We start from the raw sequence: 21,346 nt of genomic DNA on the forward strand, positions 1-21,346 counted from the left end.
CCACACCCTCTACTCCTGACTCAAGGCCCCCCACCCCCTACTCCTGTCCCAAGTCCCCCCACCCCCAACTAGTGTCCCATGTCCCCCCACCCTCTACTCCTGTCTCAAGTCCCCCCACCCCCTACTCCTGTCTCAAGACCCCCATCCTCTACTCCTGTCTCAAGTCCTCCCACCCCCTACTCTTGTCTCAAGTCCCCCCACCCCCTACTCCTGTCCTATGCCCCCCACCGCCTACTCCTGTCCCAAACTCCCCACTAGTGTCCCAAGTCCCCACAGGAGTAGGGGGTGGGCGGGTTTGGGACAAGAGTAGAGGGTGGGGGACCTGAGACAGGAGTAGGGGGTGGGGGTCTTGGAACAGGAGTAGAGGTAGAGGGGATTTGGGACAGGAGTAGGGTGTGGGGGGACTTGGGACAGGAGTAGAGGGTGAGAGGACCTGAGACAGGAGTAGAGGGTGGGGGTCTTGGGACAGGAGTAGGGGGTGTGGGGCTGAAGCGGGCGGTGAACGGTTCGGCTCTCAGAGTGTGGTGCCAGGGAGCTTTTAACTCCCGGGACTCATTCACATGGCCCGACTCTGACTCCCGCCCAAATCCGGTTGGAATGACATCACCACTAGTGGGCAGGATTCAAAATTGGAGGGGGGGGGGGGGGGGGGGGGGGGGGGTCAAGCTGCCGCCTGGAATCAGTTCCTGGCAAAGACAAGTCTGCGATCGTGTGGGAGGGGGAAGTCTGGGGCAGGGGAGGCCCAAAGTATCCATAAAACACCTTTAAAAATATTTAAAAAGCACCCCCTACTCCTGTACCAAGTCCCCACACCCCCTACTCCTGACTCCTGTCCCAAGTCCCCCCACCCCCTACTCCTGTCCCAAGTCCCCCCACCCCCTACTCCTGTCCCAAGCCCCCCCACCCTCTGCTCCTGTCCCAAGCCCCCCCCACCCTATACTCCTGTCCCAAGTCCCCACACCCCCTACTCCTGTCCCAAGCCCACCCCACCCTCTACTCCTGTCCCAAGCCCACCCCACCCTCTACTCCTGTCCGAGGCCCACCCCACCCTCTACTCCTGTCCCAAGCCCACCCCACCCTCTACTCCTGTCCCAGGCCCACCCCACCCTCTATTCCTGTCCCAAGTCCCCCCAGCCTCTACTCCTGTCCCAAGTCCCCCCACCCCCTACTCCTGTCCCAAGTCCCCCCCACCCCCTACTCCTGTCCCAAGTCCCCCCATCCTCTACTCCTGTCCCAAGCCCACCCCACCCTCTACTCCTGTCCCAAGCCCACCCCACCCTCTACTCCTGTCCCAAGCCCACCCCACCCTATACTCCTGTCCCAAGCCCACCCCACCCTCTACTCCTGTCCCAAGCCCACCCCACCCTCTACTCCTGTCCCAAGTCCCCCACCCTCTACTCCTGTCCCAAGTCCCCCACCCTCTACTCCTGTCCCAAGTCCCCCACCCTCTACTCCTGTCCCAAGTCCCCCACCCTCTACTCCTGTCCCAAGTCCCCCACCCTCTACTCCTGTCCCAAGTCCCCCACCCTCTACTCCTGTCCCAAGTCCCCACACCTCCTCCTCTTGTCCCAAGCCCCCCACCCCCTATTCCAATCTCAAGTTAAAATTAGCCCTTAACAAATCATTTATTGTTTAGTGTCTTGGAGAAGCAACTTCTGATTAAGTTATTAACCATCTTTAGCCTAGATTTTTTTTTAAACTCATGAGAATACAATTGTTTTTCAAAACTCAACGTTAAAAGTGACTCTTTCACCAACTCCTTTCTGTGGAAAAATGGTCCAAAAATCCAGAAATGTGACTAATATATACAGGGTTTGCTATTCCTCTATAACATGCAGTAAGATAAAACCCAGTATCGCTGTGATTGAAGTCACATGATACAATAGTACTTCAGTTCATTACAGAACCTGCAGTTTATCATCTAATTATTATTACATAGAATTACATAGAATACAGCACAGAAACAGGCCATTCAGCCCAACAGGTCCATGCCGGTGTTTATGCTCCACACGAGCCTCCTCCCTCCCTTCTTCAACATATTCCTCCCTTCCCAAAACCTCCCATTCCCAGTTAATCACATAATAAAAGTGTTTCTATTCCCTCTACTTCTCTTGGCAGATTTGCATCATTTGTTTAAGAAATAAGGGCTGTCTGCACTCTTGGTGTTGGCCTGCTTTTTTCTTTTCCTCAGGCTACTAGATTCTGTTCCACTTTTCCTGTTTCCATTTCAAATCTGCCTTTCCCCACTGGAATGGATAAGAAATTGGCTGAAGGGTAGGAAACAACAAATACTCATAAGAGGAGTTATATCAGAGTGGAGTACCTCAGGCTCAGTGCAGGGGCCACTAATGTTTCTCATTTATGTCTATTCAGAAGCTAAATGCAAAGCAGTCAAATTTGCAGATGATACCAAACTAGGAAACAGTTCAAAAATTACAGAGAGTAATAGCAATGGCAGAAGAGATCTGCCTTTGCCTACTATGCTACAGCAGGGAAGATGTCACCAAGTTGTGCCATCTATTTGGGCCAGACCTGCAGACTATATCCAGCACAGGCATAGCCTACTTGTTGCAGTTGGAGTGGAATGAGAAGCTCTGCAGTTATGTCCCCTAAAATCATTGTCATTTTAAGAGTTTATGTGCCACCAGCACTTGGGTTGGAAGTCGCAACAGTTCAGCACCCCCCCTCCTCCCAGAATTCCAAAACTCAGGGGCATGTATGCCATCACAAAAATTGGTGGTGTGCCTCCAACATCCTGAGCTCATAAGAACATAAGAAATAGGAGCTGGAGTAGGCCATACTGCCACTCAAGCCTACTCCACCATTCAATAAGATCATGGCCAATCTTCTGCCTCAACTCCACTTTCCCGCCCTATCCCCATATTCCTTGATTCCTTTCGTGTCCAAAAATCTATCGATCTCAGTCTTGAACATACTCAATGAGTGAACATCCACAGCTCTCTCATGGTAAAGAATTCCAAAGATTCACAACTCTCTGAGTGAAACAATTTTTCCTCATCTCGGTCTTAAATGGCCACCCCTTTATCTTGAGACTATGACCCCTAGTTCTAAACTCTGCAGCCAGGGGAAACAGTCTCTCAGCATCTATCAGGGGAAACAGCCTCTCAGTACCTGCATCTCAGCTCAGCCCAAATCCTAAGGTCAAAACAATAGGATCTGCTGCCTTCCCACCAAGCAACGTGGATAAGGTCAAATCAGTACATACCCCCAAAAGGCACTTAAGCGACCATGGTCAACAAATGGCATACACAGGGATTGAAGAGAACTGATTGGAAATGTGACCTCTACTTCTTCAACAATCTGATGAGGAAATTCTCTAACTTTGCAATGCTGGACAATATTTCCAGTCATCTCCACCCAGTCCTGATTTATAATGCAATTCCAAAGCTCAATATGTCACTGCTTTGTAGCACACTCAAGCTGTATACTATCCTCTATGTATCTGACTATAACAACAACAACAACTTGCATTTATATAGAGCTTTTAACGTAGTAAAACGTTCCAAGGCGTTTCACAGGAGCTTTATCAGACAAAATTTGACACTGAGCCACATAAAGAGATATTAGGACAGGTGACCAAAAGCTTGGTCAAAGAGGTAGGTTTTAAGGAGCTTCTTAAAGGAGGAGAGAGAGGTAGAGAGGCGGAGTGGTTTATGGAGGGATTTCCGGAGCCTAGGGCCTAGATGGCTGAAGGCATGGTCGCCAATGGTAGGGTGAAGGAAATCGGGGATGCGTAAGAAGTGCAGAGTGCACACCAAGCACCAACCAGAAGAACAAAATCATAAATCTGCAATACCTCACAATGTTGAAACAGTTAATGCATGATCCTTAGGGCTAGTCAGATGAAAGCTCAGTCCTCCAGTAGACCAATATGTTCAGTTTTCTATAGCGAAACATCAACAGGGAAAACCTTTGAACTGATGCAGATGGGCTGCGTGCGTAGCAGATTTGTTTTATTGCATTCTTCAGCTCCCATCAAAGTTCTTAGACTCCTACCTCGCCTTGTGTGGGTGAGAAGGACGGGACAGCGCCAAGTTTTTGGTTGCGATTTTAATTAAATTCTCCTGACGCTCTCAGTGCAAGGAAGCTGGTTTCCGTCCAGCCGCTGGGAAAAGCAGCAGCTCTCTGGCACAATTTGTCCTGGCCAGCCCATTAATCATGGAGTAAGCTAGCTGATTCGCACCGGCTTAAATAGTGTCACCAAGAGGGCACCCTAACCTTATAGGTAAACACTATTACCACCATATAGAATTCCACTCCTAGTTTTCAAATGATCTTTTCACTTAAGGGTGCTCATGGAGGCAATGTAAGCATCCATTTTGTGCTGTAGTGTGTAAAGTGACATCAACAAGAGGATCTCCTTCAATATGTTACTGAGGGTAGGAGGAAGTTAATGTTTCCTGGTCTTGTTTGAGACCAAGTAGGACATCTCTCTGCTGAATGTTAAAGAAAGAAAGAACTTGCATTTACATAGCACCTTTCACAACCTCAGGCCGTCCCAATGCGCTTTACAGCCAATGTAGTACATTTGAAGTGTAGCCGCTGCCGTATTGTAGTTAATACAGTCATCAATTCACAGGCCACTTCAATGATCCTAGTTTAGGGCTTCCTCTCAGCATAGTTTCCACAGTCTACACCAACAATCGGATTTGAATATATAAATGTCCACCCACCAGTATCCAAACAAGTTTTACAACAGAGATACAGGCACCATCTTGCATAAAGGAAAGGGCCAGTGGGTAAGTTGCAAGATAGATTATAAGAAGCAAAATAATATCACAAAATGTTTTTGTAGTTTAAATCTACAAGTGGTGAAATTACTCTGTGTTAGAGATAAGTGTGCATTACTGTGTAGTAATTTGATGTGTTAACACTAAGGGAGCAATAGCAAATTTTTGCTAACACTCCTAAAATTATTCCTGGGACTAAACCAGCTTCATTCTGTTAACACACAGAACTAGCATTAACATATTTTTTTTTGCTTGTTATGGACTTGAAAGCAACAATTAAAAGTGAATGTGCAGACTTGCTTGTGCTTGCTTTCCAGCCCATGTGACATTAAGGATGCTCACTATAAATGTGGCATTAAAGTAGTGTAGAGTATTGTCAAAAGTCCAGAGCTGAGCAGGACAGGGCAGAGCACAGTAGGGCAGAGCAAGGTGGGGCAAGGCAGAGCAGTGCAGAGCAGGGCAGGGCAAGGCAGGACAGAGTAGGGCAAGGCAGGGCAGGGCAAGGCAGGTCAGAGCCGGACAGGCAGGGCAGAGCAGGGCGGGGCAAGGCAGGACAGAGCAGGGCAGGGCAAGGCAGGGCAGAGCAGAGCAGGGCAGGGCAGAGCAGGGCAGGGCAGAGCATACTACAAAGCATAACACGGTTATTTCAGTCCACATAGCAGCTTGGGTGCACTAGCAAACCTTATTTTGCTGGACATTTGGAGGAGGAGCACAGCAAGCAGCAGGAAAGTCAAGCTAGGTCGAGGTCTGCAAGAAGAGGACCACCAGGAACCACTACTACCACAGGCAATGTGTCTACCAGTGACAGAGCCACCTTAACCTCATCAAAGATCAATGTATGAGGAAACTGTGTGTCACAGAGGAAGCTATTGGCAAATTGTGTCATCTCCTGGTATCAGGCTTGCAAACCTACAACCAAAGTGCAACATCAACACCATGCTATTAATAGCAGAAAAACTGATGATGACACTCAACTTTATTACCATTGGTTTTTGCAAGACCGCAATACATTTGGCAAAAATCAGTTTGCTGTCCATTACTCCATTACCCAAACCGCAGGTGTCCTGTTTCGACATGCTGGTGTTACAATCAGTGCTTGCATGCAGCATCAACGGGACAGGTTGTTGGAATCTTCCCCGGGGTATAGGTGCCATTGACTGCACCCACATGGCCATTCACACACCTGGGTGTTCATCACCAGTTGATGAAAATCCAAATGGTTTGCAACCACCACCAAATAATTATGCATGTGAATAATTAAGCAGTTTCTGGAGAGTGCCTTTGCTGCCCATAACTTAAAGGAATCATCGATTCCCCACTTGCTCCAGAAAAAAGACAAATTGAATGGTTGGCTCCTCAGAAATATGGGTTACCCTCTCAAAGCATGACTCATGGCACTGCTATGAAACCTCCATGTTGCCTAGCAAAAAACATACAATGGAAAACATTAAAGAAACAAGTACATCATTGAGTAAACATCTGATATGCTCAAACAATACTTGAGCTGTTTGGATCACGGTGGGAATGTTCTACAAAATGCCCGAGAGAGAGATGGCAGCATGATAATGGTGTGCTACAGACTTCACAATATAGCCATTAAAAAAGGCATACGAGGATTTGTTTCCCATATTCTACATCTTTCAGTTCTAACAAATGGTTACACCTGTAGTACTAACATGTCGTTCCTCGACAGATTCTGATGGATTTGCGATTATTTCCAGCATTTGCAGATTGTTTTCTTTTCATTCTTCAGTCGTACTGTTTATGTGGAAACCATTAATTTCAAAACTAAACATGGACTGTAAAGTTCACTGTGCTGTGTTGTGATTTTATTGAAAATAATAGTGCAGGTATATTGTGTGTTTAATGTGATGTGCCTGTCCCTTGTGGAATGTGTACTAGGGCATGTGGTATTGCGACTACCTCTCCTACATGATGCCCTACTGGATGTGTAGAGGCTTCCTCAGAGGTTTGCTGCAAACGTGCTTGTGATTCAGCTCGTCTCTTACTTCAGTGTGCAGCAGGCCCAGATGGTCCTGCTTCTGTGCCAGGAACAGCCTGTCCCTTCTACCTGTGGAAGCCTGTGCACATTCAGTGGCTTTTTCTATCAGTTGTCCAGAGCTGCAGGGAAGGAAATGGCATGATTTGAGAGGCATCAGCCTGGTTTACTGTGTCCAGCCATCAATTCTAGGGCAGTCAGGCTGGGAATTATTCTGCAGAACCATTCCTCCAGTTCCCCACCACTGCGGGATTTTGCAATAGAAGTGATGGTAGCCATTGAATACATTATCCAAATTTGAACCCATTCAAAGTGGACAGTCTGCCACATCATGTGTCACATTTTCCATCACCATTGCTGCAGGAGTTCCTCAGGGCAGTGTCCTAGGCCCAACCATCTTCAGCTGCTTCATCAATGACCTTCCCTCCATCATAAGGTCAGAAATGGGGATGTTTGCTGATGATTGCACAGTGTTCAGTTCCATTCACAACCCCTCAAATAATGAAGCAGTCCGTGCCCGCATGCAGCAAGACCTGGACAACATCCAGGCTTGGGCTGATAAGTGGCAAGTAACATTCGCGCCAGACAAGTGCCAGGCAATGACCATCTCCAACAAGAGAGAGTCTAACCACCTCCCCTTGACATTCAACGGCATTATCATCACCGAATCCCCCACCATCAACATCCCAGAAACTTAACTGGACCAGCCACATAAATACTGTGGCTACAAGAGCACGTCAGAGGCTGGGTAATCTGCGGTGAGTGACTCAACTCCTGACTCCCCAAAGCCTTTCCACCATCTACAAGGCATAAGTCAGGAGTGTGATAGAATACTCTCCACTTTCCTGGATGAGTGCAGCTCCAACAACACTCAAGCAGCTCGACACCATCCAGGACAAAGCAGCCCGCTTGATTGGTACCCATCAACCACCCTAAACATTCACTTCCTTCACCACCAGCGCACCGTGGCTGCAGTGTATACCATCCACAGGATGCACTGCAGCAACTCGCCAAGGCTCCTTCGACAGCACCTCCTAAACTTGTGACCGCAACCACCTAGAAGGACAAGAGCAGCACATGGGAACAACACCACCTGCACATTCCCCTCCAAGTCACACACCATCCTGACTTGGAAATATCGCCGTTCCTTCATTGTCGTTGGGTCAGAATCCTGGAACTCCCTTCCTAACAGCACTGTGGGAGAATCTTCACCACACGGACTGCAGAGGTTCAAGAAGGCGGCTCACCACCACCTTCTCAAGGACAATTAGGGATGGGCAATAAATGCTGGCCTCGCCAGCGACGCCCACATCCCATGAACGAATAAAAAAAAGTAATGCTAGACATAAGAACGGCAGCTTGTTACTTGGGACAAGGGTTGCTATGATGGGGATGGGGGGGATTTAAAATTTAAAACCTATAAGTGTGCAATTGATCACAGGACAATCATACAGGGTACAGTAGCATAATGGTTATGATACTGGCCTAGTAATCCAGTGTCATGAGTTCAAATTCCACCATAGCAGCTGGGGAATTTAAATTCAATTAATTAAATAAAAAATCTGGAATAAAAAAGAACTAGTATCAGTAATAGTGGCCATGAAACTACCGGATTGTCGTAAAAACCCATCTGGTCCTTTAGGGAAGTAAACCTGCCATCCTTACCTATTCTGGCCTATATGTGACTCCAGACCCACAGCAATGTGGTTGATTCGTAATTGCCCTCTGAAATGGCCTAGCAAGCCACTCAGTTGTCAAGAAGGTGGCTCAAGGGCAATTAGGGATGGGCAATAAATGCTGGTCTTGCCAACGACGCCCACGTCCCATGAACGATTAAAAAAACTTGCACTCTGTGAATTGGTCCATAGTCTGCCGCAGCCATTTTCCTTCTCCCACCATTGCTTCAGGGAGCTGGTGAGGCTGATTCTGGAAAACTTTCTGGGGTCAGCAACGAACACAAGGCTCACTATGTTGAACTTAATACCAGCTTTCCACTAAAAGTGGAAAATCTCACCTGATACGTAAATGTACAAAATTAACTATGTTGTTGTGATGGAGAGAGATTTTTAAGTGCCTTCACGCGGCGTAAACAGGGCGGTAGTAGCCTGAATATTACCACTTACAGCCCCGATTGCACTGCTGTTCCAGCCACCGCCATCTTGGGTAGAGTCCTGAGAAGGGCAGCCAGAGTGCCACCTGTTTCAGGCAGGTGACCATTTGCAATATGCAAATTTGGGCCCTATGTCATCCATAGTACCCCAATTGCAATTTTGAGGTGGAAATGGATGGAGGCCACTCAAAAAACGGCCCATAGAAATTTTTAACTTGTATTTTTATGGGGCCAGGAGAAGCAGCTCCTCCTGGCCCCACAAAAGTACTCCGGCCTACTACCGACCCATGAAAGGACCCCCCCCCCACCCCACCCCAGCCCCAGGATCACCCTCTCCCAGACTTGGACTGTCAGCTAGCTCCATTTAGGAGCTGAATAATTTCCCGCCCTCCCCAACTGGCAAGCTGCCTCAGGGCATGGTTTGGTGCATGGAGCTTACCAACTGTGTGCAAATGAGGCCCGGGCCTTAAAATGGGTTGAAGTACCTTGCCTACAGAAAGTTGACTGAGTGAATTGTAGTTGCCAGCTACACATCTGAATCATTATCATCAGTCTTCAATCCTTCTCAACTGCACCAGTCTAGGTTTTCCTTTTATGATTCTGCTATGCTGGTTCCCAAACATGATCATTACTTGTGTGCATTTTCAGCAATGTACTGCATCAATTTGAGTTCAGTAAACTAATGTACTCATAAACTCACCTGACTTCTGTAACTTGGCATCAGTGGGCACCTACATATATGGCAACCTCCGTACATCTATGCCTTGCTCATTCTTAGTACTAAATAAGAGTGGATAGTCAGCAGTTGGTATGTACTTTATGCACACAAGATCTGGCTCTGAGATCATGCCATCAAAACACTTTTGGAAACGGTGCTCTGTTTGCCTGTGTGTAAAATGGGGCACGGGATGGGGGGGTGGGGAGGCGGATGCCCGGCCCTCTGCCTTTTGTCATGTTCGATTTCAGGGGGACATAATGAGGCCGTGCCTCAGGCGAGTTCAAACCTCATTTAAGAAATCTACTTATTAAAATCAGGTCCCAAAAACGGAGTTTCGCCACTATGAGCTGGGCTCAGCGCACAACACGCACCTCCTCCAGATAAAATGGGCACTTTCGGAATCAGGGACTGGGCTTGCTCAAGTGGGCTTCTTAAAAGGGGGATTATTCTTTGAGTCAAAAGTAGTTTTTTTTTGCATTTGCAATTACATCTTGTTGCATTTTACTCCATGAATCAGTTGGTTTTGCTGATTAGCCTGCTATTTTTATATTTTTGTTTGTTTTCCCAATACTTTCCTTCATGATTCTTGATTGTTACTGCAACCATATAAAGTGGTGAGGGTAGGAATTCCTTTTGTGGCTCCCATAGCATCACTTGATTTAGATGAGAGAGAGGAAGGAGTTCATAAGGGGCCAGCAATGACTCCTCTCACGTTTTTTTTTGCATCCTACACTACTTCAGGACCTCCATCTAGAGAGCCCCCCACCACATGAACCTGAACATGTCAGAGGAGACCTGTATTCACCAGCTCTGCTTCACAAGACAGGCTGCCTTAGAATTGTATTATCTGCTGCATGCAGATAACATCTGGAACAGAAACAGCTCTTCCCGTTAACGCAGCATGAAGCATTCCTCTTACTGGATCTTTCGGAGATACTCCAGGGACATCTGCCACATCAGGCAGTCTATGTTGCACACATTTTTCCAGCAAGTGCCAAAATGCAATGCAGGGAGAACTCACTTTCTCTGTGGAAAGGAGGTATCAGCAGGGTTTTTTGAAGGGCAAATCGCCAAAGAGGCCACAAATGCATTTTGCTGCTACTCAGCTGCCATCCGTACCTGCAAGAAAAATGTGTCATCCAGCTTTGGCACAATGAAAGAATGTGTGTAAAAGAACAATGATATTTTACATGGTGCCTCCCAGATGGTGCAGGCATTCCCAATTTAGCTTTGTGCTTGATGGGCCCATAAGAAATGTAAGATGCACACTCAGCTTCATCTGCCTCCTGATGCCAGCAAACTTCTTCCTCATTGACGCTTCATCACAAAGACTGCCTACTTCCACCTTTGAAACATCATCCACCTCTGCCATTTCCTTAGCCCACCTTTCGCTGAAGCCCTCATGCATGCCTTTGTCACATCCAGACTTGATTACTCCAATGCTTTCCTGGCCAGCCTCCCCTCCATGGCCTTCAGCCATCTCGGCCCCACGCTCTGGAATTCACTCTCTAAACCCCTCCGAAAATCGTTCCCGTGAAGCGCGTTGGGACGTTTTACTATGTTAATGGCGCTATATAAATGCAAGTTGTTGTTGTTGTTGACTCTTCATTTCCCTCTCCTCCTTTAAAGCTCTCCTTAAAATCTATCTCTTTGATCAAGCTTTTGGTCACCCATTTTGTTTGGCTTGACATCCATTTTCTTCGTACATCCCTGTGAAGCACCTTGAGACATTTTTCTTTGTTAAAGGTACTAAACAAATATAAGTTGTTGTTGTTACAAACTATTGGCCTACTGCACTGTGGTGTGTCAAAGGTCCATGCAACATTGTTTTACCCTTTTAATTACTGTCACTGCATCCTGAAGTGTAGACAAAACCACTCCATGCAGGTAACAAAAACTGACATAGGGACTGAGCACAAGCAATAACAATTTGCATTTATATAGCATTCCTCACATAAAAAAACATCTCAGAGCGCTTTACTAGGGACTGGAGAAGGAGGAATTTAAGCAGAGAAGACTCCACATCAAGCACTTATTGTTCTTTCTAAATCATCAGAGGGAAAGGCAACAAATGAACTTTAAAAAAATGCTATCTTTAACTTGAATACAGGAATGAAAGGTTACATATTTTATTTTTTCAGTATTACTCAGAGATAAATACCATGCTGAGTATTGTCTGTAGATGAAAGTAGTGATTTTACATGGAGGGAAGTTTAAACGCATTAGGCTACATTGCGTTTCCAAAACTGGAGTGTCACCATCCTACCGAAAAGCTTTTAAATAACATTGATTCCTACATGTATGGTAAAACTAAATATATATATATATATATATATATATACACACACAATATATTTAATTTGAAAAGATACCTCTGGTTACTTTGTTTCAATGTTAAAGATCTATAAAGTGTGTTAACTACCAAATGCTAACAGGCAGAAAAAGATGTGCATTGTCTGCATCTGGAGCTTTGTAAAAGTCAGTACACTCGTAAATTATCAAGAGGCAGGAAATGCCTCCCTTTTTTTCTCAAAGATAACTTGAGACTTTTTCTCCCTTCCTGCACTTGCTTGCTAATGGCATGAATAAAACTTTTAATTAGTGAGGATCTTTGAAAGGCTTGGCCTCAATGACAAATGATTTAAAGGATCCCTTTATTCAATAGCTGACAGGAGCTGGATTTAAAGGCAGCTTTATTACCAAAGAAGCTTGGGGCAACCTGAAGGTGAGAAAGCTAAACCTCCCTTGGGCAGACCCGCTACTCTCATTTGAAGAGGGGGAGAATACAATTATCCTTTGGCACTTGGTGATAAACTGGCAGAATGAACATATCGTTTACCTCTCGTGACAGAAGAGCTACCCTCTTTGAGACCCATGGTCACTGAAGCCATATTGCTGTAGGCAAGCAATGTGGGATTAATAATTGTATGAGTATATTGCTGGTGACCGCAGGAGGGTGGGAGCACGTTACCTCTCTGGAAGGACTTAACTCCCAGGGAACGAACCCTCTCATTCTCTCCAGCTGCTAGAGAAATGGTTTAACCTATTCTTTGGCCTCAAACAATGAAGTCCTATAATGAAAGTAGCAAGGTCCTGACTAAAGAAGGACAACATTTACTGAATTTCAAAACTAATTGAGAGGCTAAACTAGGACCTTGAAATTACGCCATGGGATATTGAATCATTTATTTTAAATGGGTTATCACTGCCACTAAAATAGCACAGAGAGTAATTTGAGACAAATTGGTTAAGCATTCTTACATTAGTTCCCACAGTGTAATTTCAGGGTCTAAGTTACTAGGGATAGGAATTAATGCCCAAATGCAGCTTTCAGCTTTTGAATCCATGTATCTCAGCTGATGCTATCAATCTTCCTACTGCCCCTATACAGAATGCAAAATGCAGGCACATATACAAGACATGCTTGTTGTATTGGGGCACTCTCGAATAAGTCTGACCCAAAGTGAGGACAGAACATTTGTTTTGAGTGGATATAAGTGTGTTTTGTAGCTTTGATTGGGAATATGACTGCATTTGATAGATATGTTTGAAATTATGAGGGTTTTTGGTAGAGTAGATGGGGAGAAACTGTTTCCATTGGCAGGAGGGTCAGTACCAGAGGACACAGATTTAAGATAATTAGCAAAAAATCCAAGGGGGAAAGGAGGAGATTTTGTTTTACACAACGAGTTGTTATGATCTGGAATGCACTGCCTGAAAAGGTGCTCAAAGCAATAGTAACTATCAAAGGGCAATTGGATATATACTTGAAAAGTAGACATTTGCAGGGCTATGGGGAAAGAGCAGGGGAGTGGGACTAATTGGATAGCTCTTTCAAAGAGCTGGCATAGACACGATGGGCCGAACGGCCTCCTTCTGTGCTGTATGATTCCAAGGTTCTATTATTTGACTAAGATGCAGGACAATTCTGAAATCGATAAACATTTCAAGAAACCACTGCTGGAGGAGAAATAGATGAAGAATGGAAGTGGGTCTAATTACAAATGAAAATTTGATTAGATGAGTTGAACCAATAACTTAAAATGATAACATATTTAAATTTTACTTCTTTCAGTCCCTTCATTGAACCAGACATTAATCATTAGAATCTATAGGTCCAAAATTCCAGTGGGGAGCAAGGGCATGAAGTGGTGGATCGTCATCAGGAGATTGCAATTTGGGGTAGCAGTAACCTGGGAAATTCTAGCCCTCAACCAACACCATCAAAAAACAGATAAACTGGTTATTTATCTCATTTGCTGCTTGTTGAACCTTGCTGTGTGCAAATTGGCTGCCGCGTTGCCGGCTTTGTGGAGCAGGTTAAAATAGCAGCAGGTCAGTTCCCGGCTGGTCCAAGGCGGATAAGTGACTCAGGTGGTTTTAATTCCCCACCCTTGTGGTTTCCCCCAGGTGGGTAGGGTTAAAATCAGCCCCTTAGAGTTTGTTCTAGCTGTTTGTCTGCTAGTGACAGGACTCACATGTATGCAGAGCATGGGGGCATGCACAGAATTCGCCTACATTACTGTAACAACACACAGATACAGCAGAGATCCCCTGTACATGAGTATTAAATTTACAGCCCCGTAAAATGCCTCTTATGCTATCTCTGTGTTAGACTGCAGAATTAATGTTAATTATGTTGTACATGATGTCATTTTTATGATGTGGAGATGTGCCCAGTGGGAACTGGGCTAAGACATTTCAAACTCATTGGATGTCGGATCCTTAAAGAAAACTTTCTTTCATCAGTCTGGATTGAACTCTGGTTCTCAAGGACCAAAGAACAATGGTTAAATCCACCACCCAGTCCTATGAATATTTCAGTCTAATGGGCAGTGATATTCTTTAGCGATTACCTCACTATTGGGTGTAACATTTTGTGTTGGTTCGCAGTATTTCCAACAACTAAGGTTTTGCTCAGAAGTCCAGAGTGTTAATTAAAATACTATACGGTTGAAAGGACAAAGGTTGAATCAGGGAAAAGCATCTCCCATGCCAATCGGTGAAATCATGGTATCTATAAAATTTATACATAAAATGTAAAAGATTTTTTTTTTAAAAAGCTAAAACTGCATTGGAAATAATTCCTGCCACAACAGATACAGTACTCAACCACTCACCCCCACCCCAAACCCACACCTTTCAAAATTGCTGGGCTGACACGGCAGCAATGAAGCAAAGTTTTCAGAGGGAACCATCAAGGCGCTGAGACTATCCAATCTCAAAAATGCCTGGATATACTGCGGTTCCTCAGACGTAACTTTTGTCACCGAGCCTGTTGGCTACCACACAGATGGATAAAAACTTTGATGTTCAATCCTGCACTCATCTCCAACCCAGCCTCCACCTCCCATGTACAGGAGACAAAGCTTGCAGTTCAGTATCTTTGTTCTTTCCTGCTCTGTGTATAGATAAGTATAACAGGTAAAAATCTATGATCTGTGCTGACAGATGGTTTCTTCAGCTGGCCTTTCTAACCACGCCCCCTCCTCATCAATCTACTGTGGTACAAATTTCAAATCCCTGGTACAATGAATGAGAAATGATGCCCTGACTGTAATGCTGAGATCCAGCTTTGAAGGATCAAAGACAGCAACACTCCAGCTGACCTTTAATGTTGATAACATCAACAAGGAATGTAGGCCCTCTAGGATACTCTGGAAGTTGGCAAATACACATTAGACTAGACAAACAAAACTCTGTACAACTGCCTTTATGACTAAAAGCCAGGGCTACAGAGCTCTCTAGTTTAGAGAAAGAACTTGTATCAAAGCAGCACCTTGAATCTGAAATAAGCCAGAACTGACTGATCGACGAGCTGACTGAGTAAATTAAAGCAAGCAGAATATAATTATTATATAATATATACCAATGAACTTTCTCCTAATCTGGAAAAAGAAAATGAAAGAGAATGATAATTCTGCTAATTCTCGCATGATCAGGACTCTCAGATTCTCCTAAATCAGCATTACATCCCTTCTGACTTTATAATACAATGCAAGTTTCAAATTGAAGCCTTATCAGGAACCATCGTGCAAAAGACATGGACCACATCAGTAACAATAACTTTAAAACAAAGATTTATTATCTTAGCATATGTTACAATTGATACTCAGTGCATCATTGGCAAAGCAGTTTCTTGGTGGGGTCAGATGACCAGCGTAAATCATCCTGTCTGGGTTAGATGTCACTTAAATCCTTCGACTGGATCAATATTTTATAAATTATTTATGTGCCCATTCTCCTCAATTTAATGCTTAGAATCAAGTAAGGACATCGCTGCTAATTCTGCAGTAAGTTTTGTTTTAGTTGCACTTTGTGTTATGCTATTTAATGTACGTAGGATGAGAAAAGGCCATCAGGCCCATGGGCACTCACCCCATATTTATCTGACGCTTCTTTCTAATGTTGGAAATGGTTGGTGAAGCTGTCAGAAAAACATCAATTACGTTCATTGGTTGGAAGGGAGGGTTGATCCAATTAAAGAATGAGTTACTTATAAGTCTAGATCTGAGCTGGCATTAACAGGATGAATTAGACGAGTGCAGCAGCTTAGAATTTTACCCTAACATGACTGCCTTTTACTTTTCAGTTGATCAGTGGGATGAACAGAAGATCTGTCAAAATCTGATTACCACCCGTTTAAATTAAGAGAACTTCCCACGTCAAGGCGGAAATTATCGTATACCATTCTGGTTTATCATAGACCATGTGTGCATTACTGGTAAGTGCCTCTTCTACAATCAAATTGAGTGATGTTAAAACCTGGAGCTGGAAAATATTTTAGAGTTTTCAATCATGACTCTAGTATTTGTGAACAGTTCATTTCTGATTGGTTCTGAGGGTTCATTTCATTTATATTAACAGACAACACCCAGACAGTGAACTTCTTTAAGGATGTTACAAATAATGTAGTTGATGAAACTACCTATGACATGGTTTATAGTTGTGGGTTCAAACCCCACTCTGGGACATCCACACACAATCTAGACTGACTCTTCAGTGCAGTACTCAGGGAGCACCATGTTGTTTGAGGTGCCATTTTTTCAAATGAAGTGTTAAACCATGGCTGCATCGGCCTATTCAGGTGGATGTGAAAGATCCCATGACACTATTCTGATCAAGGAGTTATCGAGAGTGCCTGGCCAAAATTCTTCCCTCAACCAACAGATTAACTGGTCATTCATCTCAGTTACTCAGTAGGACCTTGCCGTGCGCAAATTAGCAGCTTTATTTGCCTACATAACAACAGTGGCTGCACTTCAAAAGTAATTTGTTGATAGTAAAGCACTTTGGCATGTCCTGAGGATGTGATGAGGCGCTATATGAATGCAAATTCCTTCTTTCTTTCTAGTTGAACTTTGATTACTTCGCACATTAAAGACTTCTAATAAAATTAAAACCATGGGAATCCAGGGTAGGATAAAAATAGGAAACAGAAGTTGCTTGGCTGGATCTCAGAGGAACAATCTAAGTTCACTGCTCTCCCTCATTTACATTTGAACAGTGCAGACAGTCTCCATATAAGTCATCGTGAAAACCTGGATGCACAAATTGGCTGTGGGACTGTTTGGCCGGTGTACATGCACAAAGTACTGACATTATGACACCAGATGGCTACATACACTTATGTGTTGGCATCATGATTTTTCTACAAGGGAACTGCACTGCACTTCGAACAGTGCCATTTACTAGGGACAGTTGGACTGGTGGTAGTTCAGAAGACCGTCATGACCCGGAATTTCCTCGAAGCTGCTCTCACTCCGCAATGGTAACTTCTCCGGAGATGCGGCGGAGACCCTGTTTATGTGATGAAGTTTCTACCACTCTTCTGGTGAAGTTACGGCAGCAGAGCACAAGCAACTCTGAGGAAACTCTGGGCCTGTGTTAAAATACAGAACTTTGTGGATGCCAGTCTTAAGAAATGGAGTGATTGGGATTGCCACCAGCTGCATGAGAGCCACACATCAGGAGTTGGCGGCAGGAAGGCTGTATAAAAACAGCTAGAGGGTACTACAACAACTACAAGAACAACATCTTGCATTTATATAACGCCTTTAACATAGTAAAACATCCCAAGGCGCTTCATAGGAGCGTTATCAAACAAAATTTGACACCGAGCCACAAAAGAAGATATTAGGACAGGTGACCAAATGCTTGGTCAAAGAGATGGGTTTTAAGGAATATCTTAAAGGAGGAGAGAGAGGAAAAGAGGTGGAGCAGTTTAGGGAGGGGAATCCCAGAGCTTACAAAGGAGACAGTAATGCCAGAATGGGAGAGGTACAGGGTAGAGTACCTCAAAGATCATTAACTTTGACCGCTATTGTTTCTTATCTATATAAATGACCTGAATAAAGAAACCAATTGTAAGCTTCTGAAATTTGCAAAACGACATGAAAGTTTTAAGGATCGAGGAGGCAGTTGATGGTTCGCAGAAGAATTTAGAATAGTTATGTAACTGGACAGACCAATGGCCAATGAAATTTAGTACTGCCAAATAAAAGTATTGCATATATATTTTATTGCTTAATAAAAAATCTGGAATAAAAAATACTAGTATCAGTAATGGTGGCCATGAAACTACCGGATTGTCGTAAAAAACCCATCTGGTTCACTAATGTCCTTTCGGGAAGGAAACCTGCCGTCCTTACCCGGTCTGGCCTATATGTAACTCCAGACCCACAGCAATGTGGTTGATTCTTAATCACCCTCTGAAATGGCCCAGCAAGCCACTCAATTGTACAATCTCACTACAAAAAGTAAGAATAAAACCGAACAGACCACCCGGCATCGGACCACTAGGCACTGGACATGACAAAGGCAAACCAAGCCCAGTCGACCCTGCAAATTCCTCCTCACTAACATCTGGGGATTTGTGCCAAAATTGGGAGAGCTGTCCCACAGACCAGTCAAGCAACAGCCTGACATAGCCATACTCACAGAATCATACCTTTCAGCCAACGTCCCAGACTCTTCCATCACCATCCCTGGGTTTGTCCTGTCCCACCGGCAGGACAGACGCACCAGAGGTGGCAGTACAGTGGTATATAGTCAGGAAGCAGTGGCCCTGTGAGTCCTCAACATTGACTCCGGACCCGATGAAATCTCATGGCATCAGGTCAAACATGGGCAAGAAAGCTTCCTGCTGATTACCACCTACCGCCCTCCCTCAGCTGATGAATCAGTCCTCCTCCATGTTGAGCACTACATGGAGGAAGCACTGAGGGTAGCAAGGGCACAGAATACACTCTGGGTGGGGACTTCAATGTCCATCACCAAGAGTGGCTCGGTAGCACCAATACTGACCGAGCTGGCCGAGTCCTGAAGGACATAACTGCCAGACTGGGCCTGCAGCAGGTGGTGAGCGAAACAACACGAGGGAAAAACTTACTTGACCTCGTCCTCACCAATCTACCCGTCGCAAATGCATCTGTCCATGACAGTATTGGTAGGAGTGACCACCGCACAGTCCTCGTGGAGACGAAGTCCCGTCTTCGCACTGAGGACACCATCCAACGTGTTGTGTGGCACTACCACCGTGCTAAATGGGATAGATTCAGGACAGCTTCTAGCAGCTCAAAACTGGGCATCCATGAGGCGCTGTGGGCCATCAGCAGCAGCAGAATTATATTCCAGCACAATCGGTAACCTCATGGCCCGGCATATTCCTCACTCTATCATTACCAACAAGCCAGGGGATCAACCCTGGTTCAATGAGGAGTGTAAAAGAGTATGCCAGGAGCAGCACCAGGCATACCTAAAAATGAGGTGCCAACCTGATGAAGCTACAACACAGGACTACATGCATGCTAAACAGCGGAAGCAACATGCTATAGTCAGAGCTAAGTGATTCCACAACCAACGGATCAGATCAAAGCTCTGCAGTCCTGCCACATTCAGTCGTGAATGGTGGTGGACAATTAAACAACTAAAGGGGGGAAGAGGGTCTGTATAAATCCCCATCCTCAATGATGGCAGAGTCCAGTACGTGAGTGTAAAAGACAAGTCTGAAGCGTTTGCAACCATCTTCAGCCAGAAGTGCCGAGTGGATGATCCTCCTCCCAATATCCCCACCATCACAGAAGCCAGTCTTCAGCCAATTCGATTCACTCCACGTGATATCAAAAAACGGCTGAGTGCACTGGATACAACATAGGCTATGGGCCTCAACAACAACCTGGCTGTAGTGCTGAAGACTTGTGTTCCAGAACTAGCCGCGCCTCTAGCCAAACTGTTCCAGTACAGCTGCAACACTGGCTTCTACCCGACAATGTGGAAAATTGCCCAGGTATGTCCTGTCCACGAAAAGCAGGACAAATTCAATCCGGCCAATTATCACCCCATCAGTCTACTCTCAATTATCAGCAAAGTGATGGAAGGTGTCGTCGACAGTGCTATCAAGCATATGTGCTACTCACCAATAACCTGCTCACCGATGCTCAGTTTGGGTTCCGCCGGGACCACTCGGCTCCTGACCTCATTACAGCCTTGGTCCAAACATGGACAAAAGAGCTGAATTCCAGAGGTGAGGTGAGAGTGACTGCCCTTGACATCAAGGCAGCATTTGACCGAGTGTGGCACCAAGGAGCCCTAGTAAAATTGAAGTCAATGGGAATCAGGGGGAAAACTCTCCAGTGGATGGAGTCATACCTAGCACAAAGGAAGATGGTAGTGGTTGTTGGAGGCCAATCATCTCAGCCCCAGGGCATTGCTGCAGGAGTTCCTCAGGGCAGTGTCTTAGGCCCAGCCATCATTAGCTGCTTCATTAATGACCTTCCCTCCATCATAAGGTCAGAAATGGGGATGTTCGCTGATGATTGCACAATGTTCAGTTCCATTCACAACCCCTCAGATAATGAAGCAGTCCGAGCCCGCATGCAGCAAGACCTGGACAACATCCAGGTTTGGGCTGATAAGTGGCAAGTAACATTCATGCCAGACAAGTGCCAGGCAATGACCATCTCCAACAAGAGAGAGTCTAACCACCTCCCCTTGACATTCAACAGCATTACCATTGTCATATCCCCCACCATCAACATCCTGGGGGTCACCATTGACCAGAAACTTAACTGGACCAGCCACATAAATACTGTGGCTACAAGAGCAGGTCAGAGGCTGGGTATTCTGTGGCAAGTGACTCACCTCCTGACTCCCCAAAGCCTTTCCACCATCTACAAGGCACAAGTCAGGAGTGTGATGGAATACTCTCCACTTGCCTGGATGAGTGCAGCTCCGACAACATTCAAGAAGCTCAGCACCATCCAGGACAAAGCAGCTTGCTTGATTGGTACCCCATCCGCCACCCTAAACATTTGGTCCCTTCACCACCAGCGCACCATGGCTGGCTGCAGTGTGTACCATCCACAGGATGCACTGCAGCACTTGCCAAGGCTTCTTCAACAGCACCTCCCAAACCCACGAGCTCTACCACCTAGAAGGACAAAGACAGCAGGCACATAGGAACAATACCACCTGCACATTCCCCTCCAAGTCACACACCATCCTGACTTGGAAATATATCGCCGTTCTTTCATCGTCATTGGGTCAAAATCCTGGAACTCCCTTCCTAACAGCACTGTGGGAGAACCTTCACCACACGGACTGCAGCGGTTCAAGAAGGCGGCTCACCACCACCTTCTCGAGGCCAATTAGGGATGGGCAATAAATGTTGGCCCTGCCAGCGATGCCCACATCCCATGAACGAATAATAAAAAATAATTGATTGACAAAATGAGTGACATAAGTGTATAATGAAAGAGATAGAATTA

The 21,346-nt window shown here is 45.3% G+C and overlaps 1 long non-coding RNA gene across 1 annotated transcript in view; it reads left to right on the forward strand.

The window, feature by feature from the left end:
- The window catches only part of LOC137324984 (uncharacterized), a 66,932-nt gene that overhangs the window by 21,263 nt on the left and 24,323 nt on the right, over positions 1-21,346 (forward strand). The window contains exon 2 of the long non-coding RNA XR_010963762.1: positions 16,171-16,302. This is a non-coding gene — a long non-coding RNA (uncharacterized lncRNA). The remainder of the gene's footprint in view (positions 1-16,170; positions 16,303-21,346) is intronic.

This window comes from Heptranchias perlo, chromosome 9 (genome assembly GCF_035084215.1).
Source record: "Heptranchias perlo isolate sHepPer1 chromosome 9, sHepPer1.hap1, whole genome shotgun sequence".
In the NCBI taxonomy this organism is placed as follows: Eukaryota; Metazoa; Chordata; class Chondrichthyes; order Hexanchiformes; family Hexanchidae; genus Heptranchias; species Heptranchias perlo.